This window comes from Miscanthus floridulus, chromosome 7, assembly GCF_019320115.1.
Source record: "Miscanthus floridulus cultivar M001 chromosome 7, ASM1932011v1, whole genome shotgun sequence".
In the NCBI taxonomy this organism is placed as follows: domain Eukaryota; kingdom Viridiplantae; phylum Streptophyta; class Magnoliopsida; order Poales; family Poaceae; genus Miscanthus; species Miscanthus floridulus.
The window spans coordinates 81,812,984-81,822,733 of NC_089586.1; positions in this window are offsets into that span (position 1 = coordinate 81,812,984).

Consider the following 9,750-nt stretch of genomic DNA (forward strand, 5'->3'; position numbering starts at 1 on the left):
ATTAGGTTGGACTGCTAGTTCCAGGTAGGGTTGTACTTGGTCTCTAATAAAGAGGGGTACTCGAATGTTTTTGGGCTCGCCCTGCACTAGGAACCCCCTTAGCCCGGGACATAGGTCATCCCCTTGTGGGCGTCACTGTGTTGCATCCTGTGGAGGTATGTAAGAAGCCCAGCGCTAGTGACATCTTGACTCATGTTGAGCACCGCGGACGAGATGGCTGATGCAGCTGTAATTGCGGCTAGAGTTGTCGTCAAAGTGGTGGAAACCCACGATGGGATCATAATCGCGGTGGTAAGCGGCCATGAAGTGGCTGGCAAAGTAGTCGAGGCATAGTACAATGGCGAAGTTGTTGATGTCGATGACACTGATGGCCTAGGCATAAATGCAGCTGGCTCAGAGACACAAGTCTCAGGGCACGAGTCATCCCTACGACCTTGCCAGCTTCTCCTCCATCAGTGCATCGATGTATGACGTATCCCACCATCAGGGACTCCACATTTGTCCATCTTCCACATTAGTCGATCCATCTTTCTAAGATAGGGCATATATATGGTGACAAATGTGGACTTTCACCGCCTGGATACAAAGAAGAGACGGGGACGAAGAACCCTGCGTGCCACCTTCATCGTGACCGCACGAGTAAGGGAAACTAACGGAGGGGTCTAGTGACAACGAGGTCGAGGGACGCAGGGGAGGGGTGAGGTTCTACCAGTGTCGTCGTTGCGCGGGGGGGGGGGGGGGGGGGGTGAGAGATGAGAACTAGGCTTGAAGCCATAATTTAGAGAAAAGGATAAATTTCTGATCATGAGAGAGGAAAATAACTTTGGCCCGTTCGCTTCGCTGAAAAATAAGCCGAAACACTGTTCTGGTTGATTTGTTGTGGGAGAAAAACACTGGCTTGGCTGAAAAAATAAGCTTAAAAAAGACGGATTATAAGAAAAGCAAACATTACCTGTATTGTGTATGGAATCAAAATTAATAAACTATGGTGAAGCTTCGTATGGGAGCCATGTTGTCCTCCATTCCATTCCATCGACTTGATATTTGATCGGTGGGCACTGGGGAACTGGGAAGGTTGGGCGTGGAGTTCGATTTTGTGGCGGGAGAGCGACGAGACCCTCGACTGGGGACGTGGGACGCGTTTGTTGCGCTGGACGCCCGATAGGTGAGTGGGATGAATCAGCGTCGCCACACCCACACCCACACCCACACCCACACCCACACAGCTATCACGCGACTATCTGGTTAACTGTGACAGTACAGACAATAATGCACATGCACTGCACTAACCGTACCGTCGTGTATCTATGTAACCCCGTCCTAGCGGGCAGCCGCAACTCATGGTGTCACGCCATTGCCGGTGTCCTCGCCGACACGACGGCAATTTTTGTATACAGAATTAGCAGGCTGACACTGTGCAGCGGAGAAACAAGGAAGGAGAACCCAGCAGCAAGTGTGATGTTGCCCCGTCAGCTCACCCAACAACCACGCTGTCGGTCACGCTGGCGCGGGCCGGGACGCAGCAGCCGCCGCCGGAGCCGCCTCCTCCTCCTCCTGGGCCTCGGCCGCCGCTCGCCGCCGCTGCCGCGCGCGCAGGGCCAGCAGGAACGCGGCAAGCGCCACCTGCATTGCGACGGCCACGCCGGCGAGCGCGATCCCGAACCGCTCGCCGAAGTTGAGCCGGCGCCACCACACCGACGTCGGCGCCGGAGGAGGATGGCGCGCGCCCCCGCCTCGCTGATGCCCCGGCGGCTGCGGCGGCCGTCGGGCGTGGGTTTCGTTGCTCCCGGACGACGCGGGCTGATGCGACGGAGGCGGGTGGTGGTGGTGTGGCGCCGGCGCCGGCGCCGGCGCCGGAGCCGGTGAGCCCGCGGCTGCCGCGGCGCTGGGCAGGGGAGGAAGCTGGGAGGAGAGGAGCAGCGGGGCGAGGAGGGCGGTGGCGGTCAGCAGGGCCCGGACAACGCGCGGCGCCATGGGGATTGGGGAGCCTATTCGGGCTGGGGTGGAGCTGCAGCTGCAGGCTACTGGGCTCGAGTCTCTCTGCCTGGACTTGGATGCGGAGTTATGAGCGGAGCGCGACGCGGTTCTGGTTTCCAGCTTGTGGTGCGGTGTTGCCGATTGCCGTGTGGGGAACGGGACTGGGACTGGGACTGGGACTGGGGACTGGGGACTGGGACTGCCGTGCTGTGCTGGTCCATCCGGAGAATGAATGGCTGCGGCTAACTGGCCGGCCGACCTGTCCTGATGGCGATCTGCGCTCTTCCTGACCTGTCAGTGCCGAGGGAGGCTACCATGTGGGCCTGGAGCCATCCGCGTAGCGAGCGCACGACGGTCCTTGTGAAAGGACGTTGATGTTGCCTCGAGGGGTGAACAGGCCTGTTTAAAATAAATTTACATTGAAAATTAAATTTTAGGTGCAACACTGCTGCTTTTAAGGTGTAGCACTGCAGCACTGCTTTACAAAAATGTGGCACTACCATGCCTGCAGACAAGGTCGAACTACAATTTAAAAATTGTCTAAGGAAAAGTAGATCGAACAATTACTGATGTTCCTGGGGTAGTATAGAGCCTTATTCCAGCACCTGGATGTTGGCGGAAGTGCACGAGCAAATAGATCGGGACTAAACCCTAGAATCACCACAAATACAAGTATAGCAATGCAAATCACAAGAACACAAGTTAGACACCGATTTATCCCGTGGTTCAGCTCGTCATTTTGTCGGTGTTTCGAGTTACCAACTAGTAAATTTCTAGTATTACGCGTCTGGCTCGGATGGTGTGCTTAGAGGACACGAGGTTTAAACTGGTTCAGACAAAAAGTCCCTACGTCCAGTTCGTCGCTGCTGCTCGTGTTACTAGCACTGAAAGTTTGTAGTACGGGTTACAAACGAGCGAGAGAGGGACAGGTCCCAAGTCTCTGATGTACATGTGCTCCTAAGACGTGTTAGGGCGTGTGTTTTGATGTCTACAGCCGTGTAGAATGGTGAACCGCCGTCCCTCTTCTTAGGACGTCCTGTTTTTCCTTTTATAAACGAAGAGAAAGAGCAGGTTACAGAGAGAAAAGAGGGAGAAGAGCCAAGAAGAGAAATGTTTCTAGGACCGTCGGGCCTTTCTACTCCTTTATGCGGGCCCCGCCGACACTGTAGAAGGTGATAGGGACGGCTCCACGCCGGGCGCCTGTTCGCCGCTGATGCCACGCCCTTGCGTTGTTAGTGGGTCGTGACGTCCCATTCCGTCCCGACGGGCGACGCGACGAACCAGCGTGCTAGTCAGCGGTCGTACATGGAGTAGACAGCATAGTGACCACGCGTCTATCACTGTTAGTGATGTGAGTTCCCTGGAGTGACATTTCATGAGCATGGTTCATGTTGAGATGTGTCTGCTCCCTGCACGATGCTAGAAGTTTAACATTGGGTCGTACTTTCTGGCCCGTAGTGGTTGGCGACGATACGGGCTTCCGTCAGGAGCCACACCTGAGGGGTCGGGCGAGATGGAGCCCCCGACCTAGAGGCCGGGCGAGGTAGAGCCCCCGATCTAGAGGCCGGGCGAGGCAAAGCCCCCAACCTAGAGGTCAGGTGAGGCGGAGCCCCCCGACCCAGAGGTCGGGTGAGGTGGGGCCCCTGACCTAGAGGTCGGCGTGGCGGAGCCCCAAACCCAAAGGTCGAGCGAGGCGAAGCCCGCGCACCTAGGGTTCGGTTGGAGCTGTAGTCGTGCTCTTGACTCCTCGGATGAATCAATGTTGATGACCATTAGCTCCTCCTCTTCGGGTACCCTAGTATTGGTCCCCAACAGTAGCCCCCGAGCCTACAGAGGAGTAGAATACCCCTTCGAAGGCTTTTCTCAACGGGAGGACTCTAAGGGTCTTGGCCTTCTTTTATCGCCCACGGCATGTCCTAGGGACGGTGATTTCCTTTCGTCGTGATCAGACCCCTCGAGGTGTAGCCGTGAGATTTGGTGGGTCGGAAAAGGTCTTTTCTGATTCCGACCCCTATGGGGGTCTGTCGTTCTACGACCACGTGTTCGGTCTCCTTGTGAGTCCAACATTCCTCGAGCCTCCGCCCGTAGCAGGGGTCCGGTCGAGGGTCGACACGTCTTTGTGATCGTCTTCCCTGAAGCATTTTTCTGATAAAAATGGAGGGGCTGAGCCATGCCATGATTTTCCTCTATGGACAAATCATGGTGCTCGGTGAGCTGTTAATGGGCTAGTCTGAGTGGGGCCCCAGCATCCCATTCGTGGGGGTCGGGCTTGGGTCAGCTGGTGACCGACTTCAGATTCTCAGTGGTCAATCCGTATAGTTCTCGGGTCCGTTCGACCAGTCCCAAGGGCTCTCTGCCTTTCTTCGAGGAAAAACAATGGATTGTATCCGGCCAAGGGCCGAGACTCGAACATGGGCCAGGATGCCCATGGCGCTCATGCACCCGGGTACTAGCCGCTAGCGGACCCATCCCTTTCCACCCCTCACTCTAAAGGTGCCCAGAGCGGTTGTCAAACCCGTCGGTGGGTCAACCTTCGAACTCCTGGGCCTAGACGGGTCGTAGGAGCATTTTTAGCTCTATATCCCTCTTACCTATGACAGGTCATGGCCTGTTCAGGGAGGCAAAATGTCTGGTGCATTTTTTGAGGGGACGACCATAGGTTGCGTGCGTAAGCCCCACGATGAGACGTAATGACAGGTCGTGGCAAGCGCGGAGATCTAGGCGGGCGATTGGTTTCCTCACACCCGTCGTCACTATAAAACTAAAGGGTTAGCCCTCCGTGTTTCATACACACACATGCATCCTTACTTCCACAACCACGCCGCTGCCGCCAACGCTTAGGTTTCCTGCCTCTGCATCTCCACCGTTGTTGAGCTCGCATCCATCCAGCCCCACCTCCAATGGATCCATGGTGCCATTTCGACATCACCTTCCAGCGCATGGAGGGCCTCATCCATCGCGGTCTTCTCCATGCGTGGACCTTGGCTGAGGAGTGGTTGCTGCCTGACACGAGGATTTGTCATTGCCACTCGATGGCTACATGGTGTTGTTCACCCACTTCCACGAGCGTGGGCTCGCGACCCCCGCCCACAAATTCCTTTGAGGGCTACTACACTTCTATAAGGTTGAGCTACAACATCTCAATCCTGATGGGATCCAGCACATGGCAGTGTTCGTCATGTTGTGCGAAGGATTCCTTCGTCGTCAACCTCCAGAAGAAGAGGGAGAAGGGCGACATGTAGAAGTTGCACATGCCGATGGAGTGAGCCAGCATCCAACTTGAGAACAATCAGGTCGATGAGTACCTATCCATATGGCTCTTGATGTCCAATAAGGGGTGGCACTCGCAGTGGTTCTATCTCAAGAATGACGCCGCTGCCCCTCTACCAGAGTTCACCAGGCGTCTGATCGAAGAGGCCCTAGAGCAGTGGAGGAAGTGGGGCATCCTAGAGAAGGACAAGAAGAAGATCCGAGACCACATCGTCATCATCCACATGCGAGGAGGGTGGCGCCGTTGGTGACACGCGCGCTCCCGCTATACGCGATGGCGCCCAAGGCGTCGTTCGACAGAACAGCGCTCGCCGAGGGAACGCTCCCTAACTCTAAGATCACGCAACACATCAAGGAGGCGACGGAGCCTTTGTGGGACGATGTGGGTGCCACCCTCAACTTTGTCTACCTGGTGCCAGGGCATCCTCTGATGTGGCCGGAGCCAGGCTTCGTTGTCTTCGTAAGTTTCTCTTTCTCTTGCCTTCTCTTCAATTGATTTCCCAACCCTATGAGACTAACTTTGAGAGGGGTGGGACCAGCCAAGGGACCTCATCCTCATGAATCACCCAACACTGCTACTGAGGGATTCAGCCATAAGGGCAACAAATCACGCTGAGGGCGAGTGGCTGAGGAAGGCGAAGGAGGACAAAAAGAGGAAGAAGCAGTGGAAGTTGCGGGCATAGGAACGAGGGGAGGACACTGACAACGATGATGATGATGATGGTGACGATGATGAGGTGATGGAGGAAGAAGAAATGGTAGCCGATGATATCGAGTGGGACAACCTGGAGAACAAGGATACGCTGACAGACACCAGTTCATCCTTGCAGGTGTCGGGACCCTTCCTGTTCCATGGAGGGGTGGGTACGTCTAGGGAGCCGATGGAGGTGGGCCATTCTAACGATGCCCCCTAGGAACCGATAGAGGCAGGATGTACCGTCGGCCTGCCCTAGGAGCCAACAGAGGTAGACGGCTCTAGCGTCACGCCCGAGGTGCCAACGGAGGCGGGTGGCTCCGGCATCGCACCCTAAGAGTCAAGGGGAGCAGGGTGTTCCGCCAATGTCCCCTAGGAGCTGCTAGGGGCGAGCCCCTTTGCCCAAGAGCAGGGGCAGGCTCAAAATGGCCTCGTCATGACGAGGCAGAGCAAGGGTCGGGGGGTTCATCCCCCAAATGCATCTATCGCCCGACGGCGCTGACGTGAGTTATCAATTCCTCTGTTTTTTCCTATTTTAGTTGGATTTCATCGTGACTTATGTTTTTCATCCCTTTCAGCATTAGCAGGCAGCGGAATCCTTTGGCGCTGACACCAAAGAAGAGCATCACCCTCCAATTAGGGTGGCGGTTGTCGGCTGGTGTCACCCCCATTTTGGACTGGAGTAGCCCAAGTGTGACTACATTGCTGGCCAGTCAGGCGCCGCCAATGGTGGCGCCTATGCCCTCGGTGGGACTAGCGAACGCGGGCATTCAAGGGGTGCCTTCGGAGGTTGCAGAGTAGCCGATGATAGCCACAATACTGCTACCAACTGCGCTCGTGGTACCGACCATGGTAGGCATGATGCAGCCGGTCATGACCCTACCGATGTAGGTGGAGGTGGCGGCGACCGTGACAGATGGGTCACCGTCAGGCACACCCGCAGTGTCGCCTAAGGCATCGGCGTGACCCATGCCATCGATGACCCAAGCGACGGTGCCTGGCGTGGGCCAGATGAAGGGGGACATGGTCGAGGGGTCCCCAGGAGTTGTGGTGCTAGGAGAGAGGTTTGCGTCCACACTGCTGACCCCTTCTGTTATTGGAGGGGCGTCCCGATGGGGATGTCACGGCGGGAGGGTTGGGCTATGCTTGGACCGGCGAGGAGTCATCCTTGGCCTTGATGTCGGTGGGCAATGGCTCGCCCGCACGGGGCGAGCCCCTGCTCTAGTGGAAGGATCTGTAGGATCCGATGTTGATGCTTTTTACCCTTGATGACGCCGTAGAGAGCATGGAGCTAGAGAGCCCCGACATAGGGATCACGTCCATGCTCGAGGCCCTAGACCATGCCATAGGCGCATTGCACAATGTTGTTGTTCCCTCTGGTCGGGTATTGCTTGGTCCTGCTTCTTGCCCTTTTCTTCCTCTATATACTTTTTGTATCCTGACCATCATCTCTCTACAGTCCCTTATAGCTCGCAGTTAGGAGAAATCTTGGTTCCTTCATCAATAGAAGGAAGCCTGGGACCGCCTTGTTGAGGAGGCTCGGCTACGTGGGGAGGTGAAGCTTAGCTCGTTGCCACCCAGCAGAGGGTGGTTGAGCTGACTCCCCTCACCGAAGAGGCGGCCAATCTTCAGTCGCTGTTGGCCGAGGGCCATTGGGATGCTAACGAGGCCAAGATGACGAAGAAGCCGCCAAGGTCAGGAAGGAGCAGGATGAGTTGCTTTAGAAGGATGCCAAAACCCACCAGCGGATCCTTGACCTTTTGGGTGAGGTTGAGAAAGAAAGGGATCTAAAGCTAGGGGCCGAGGAGAAGCTCACGGCCCTAGAGAAAAGGATGAGCCTAGATGCCACGTTGGTCACTCAGCTATGTAAGGAGCGGGATGAGCTGATCCAAACCACAGAGAGGCTCTGCTCAGAATGTGGTGCGGCTCATGAGGAGTGTGGCTAGGCTTTTCAAGAGCATGACTAGGCCTACCAAGAGCACGACGAAGCACAACAGAAGGTTGGCTCCCTCTAGGCCGAGCTCAAAAGGGAGATGCCTCAGAAGCTAGAGGCCAAGAGCATTTCTATTGGCCTGGCTATGGATCTCGCTGAGGTGAGGAAAAATCTTTAGGTGGAGAGTGATGAGCTCGGTATCCTAAGCGCTGCCCTTGGAGTGGTCTGCGATGACCTTGAGGTGGTGCAGTCGGAGGGGACCAGCTTGCTCACGGCTCGTGCCGTCGAGATCACAGCTCGGGTGCGCTAGCTCAAGAGGAATGTCCTTCGTACCGGGGTCCATCAGTCCTTCACAATTGCTCATTCTCATTATGGGGACATCATTGATCTAGAGGCGATGAGCCATGGTTACGCGCCCAGTTATGAAGTCCATGAGCTGGAGGAGATGGAAACGGTGGTGGCTCCCCTTTCGTAGGACCTGGCGGATAGGATAGAAGGCATAGTTCTCTCTTAGAGGGGCTAGTTAGTTAAATAGGTCGGGCGGTCATTTTTGTAATAAGCGGATAAGTTCCATCCCATTTGTTTCATTTAAACAAGTCTATTCTTTCATTTTGGTTGAACAAATTTGTTCTTTCTCCCCTTTTATGTGTAAAAAAGGGTAAAGCGCTCTGACCATTCTTGTTGTTAAGATTGTATAGCTCGAGGTGTGGGTGAGAAAATCTGATCACGCTAGTAAGCAAGAGTGCCATAGCCGCTGGGGTGTAGGTTTCTTGCAGTCCGACTAGCCTTACTCAGTCATTCATTTCTACAATCCTTGCCTCTAGGTTTTTAATGTGAGAAAGGGGTCGGGCATGAGTGAGACCCGACCCTTTATCGTTGCCGAGGTCGGGTTTCACTAAAGATTGAGAAGACGATAGCGAAACTGGTAGGAAAAAGTGTTTTTTTGTTTTAGAAACATTATTCTTAGTTTTCATTCATACCCCCTCCCTAGGATCCAAACCATCATTCTACGATCGTGCATTCGGTCTTCTTGCAAGTCCAACTTTCCTCAAGCCCCCGCGCATAGCGGGGGTCTGGTCAAGGGTCGGCTCATCTTTGTGATCGTCACCCCGTCTGTGATTTCCACAATTGGAGGGGTTGAACTAACATCACTTGCCTCGATGGCTCAAGAGTTGCACTCGGTGAGCTCGCTAATGGGCATGTTTGAGTGGAATCTGGGTCCATCGTTCGTAATAGGGTTGGCATAGCCCTCATGTGGCAATCCACTGCTCTTTAACCCACCTCCTAGCAAATGCCCGAGTTGTTCGGGAGACTGACTTAGGTGGCCTGCTAGCCTCCCCTCAATGGAGATTATGTGGGTATGGCTCGAGATTAGGATCGAATGAGAAGGTCAAGATGACCCTATCTGCTTCTGAGCGGGGTCAGGCAAGGGCTGCTAGGGCTCATCTATGTTTTCTCCCCTGGCTCTATTTGATGTGATGCGGCCTTGAGCCCTTCGCGGGCCGGCCTTCGAACCTCGGTCGGTCGCCGCTCATATCGAATGAGACAACTACTTCTTCGTGACGTGATGTGAAGCGTTGTGATGCAATAATTGTATATGTGATGCTTGGATGTATGAGAATGGATGAATGAATGATCATGCACGAGAAAAGTAAAGTGGGGGTTGGTAAAGTTACCTCGTTGGCTTGAGTGATGGGTTCAGAGAGCTCTTATCGGATATGTTCGAGTGGAATCTGGATCCGTCGTTCGTGACAGGGTCAGCATTACCCGCATGGGGCATCCTACTGCCCTTACCCATTTCTCAACAATGACCCTAGCCATCTGATCGACTTGGGTGACCTGCTGGCACATGACTTACCTCGATGGCCCGAGTGAC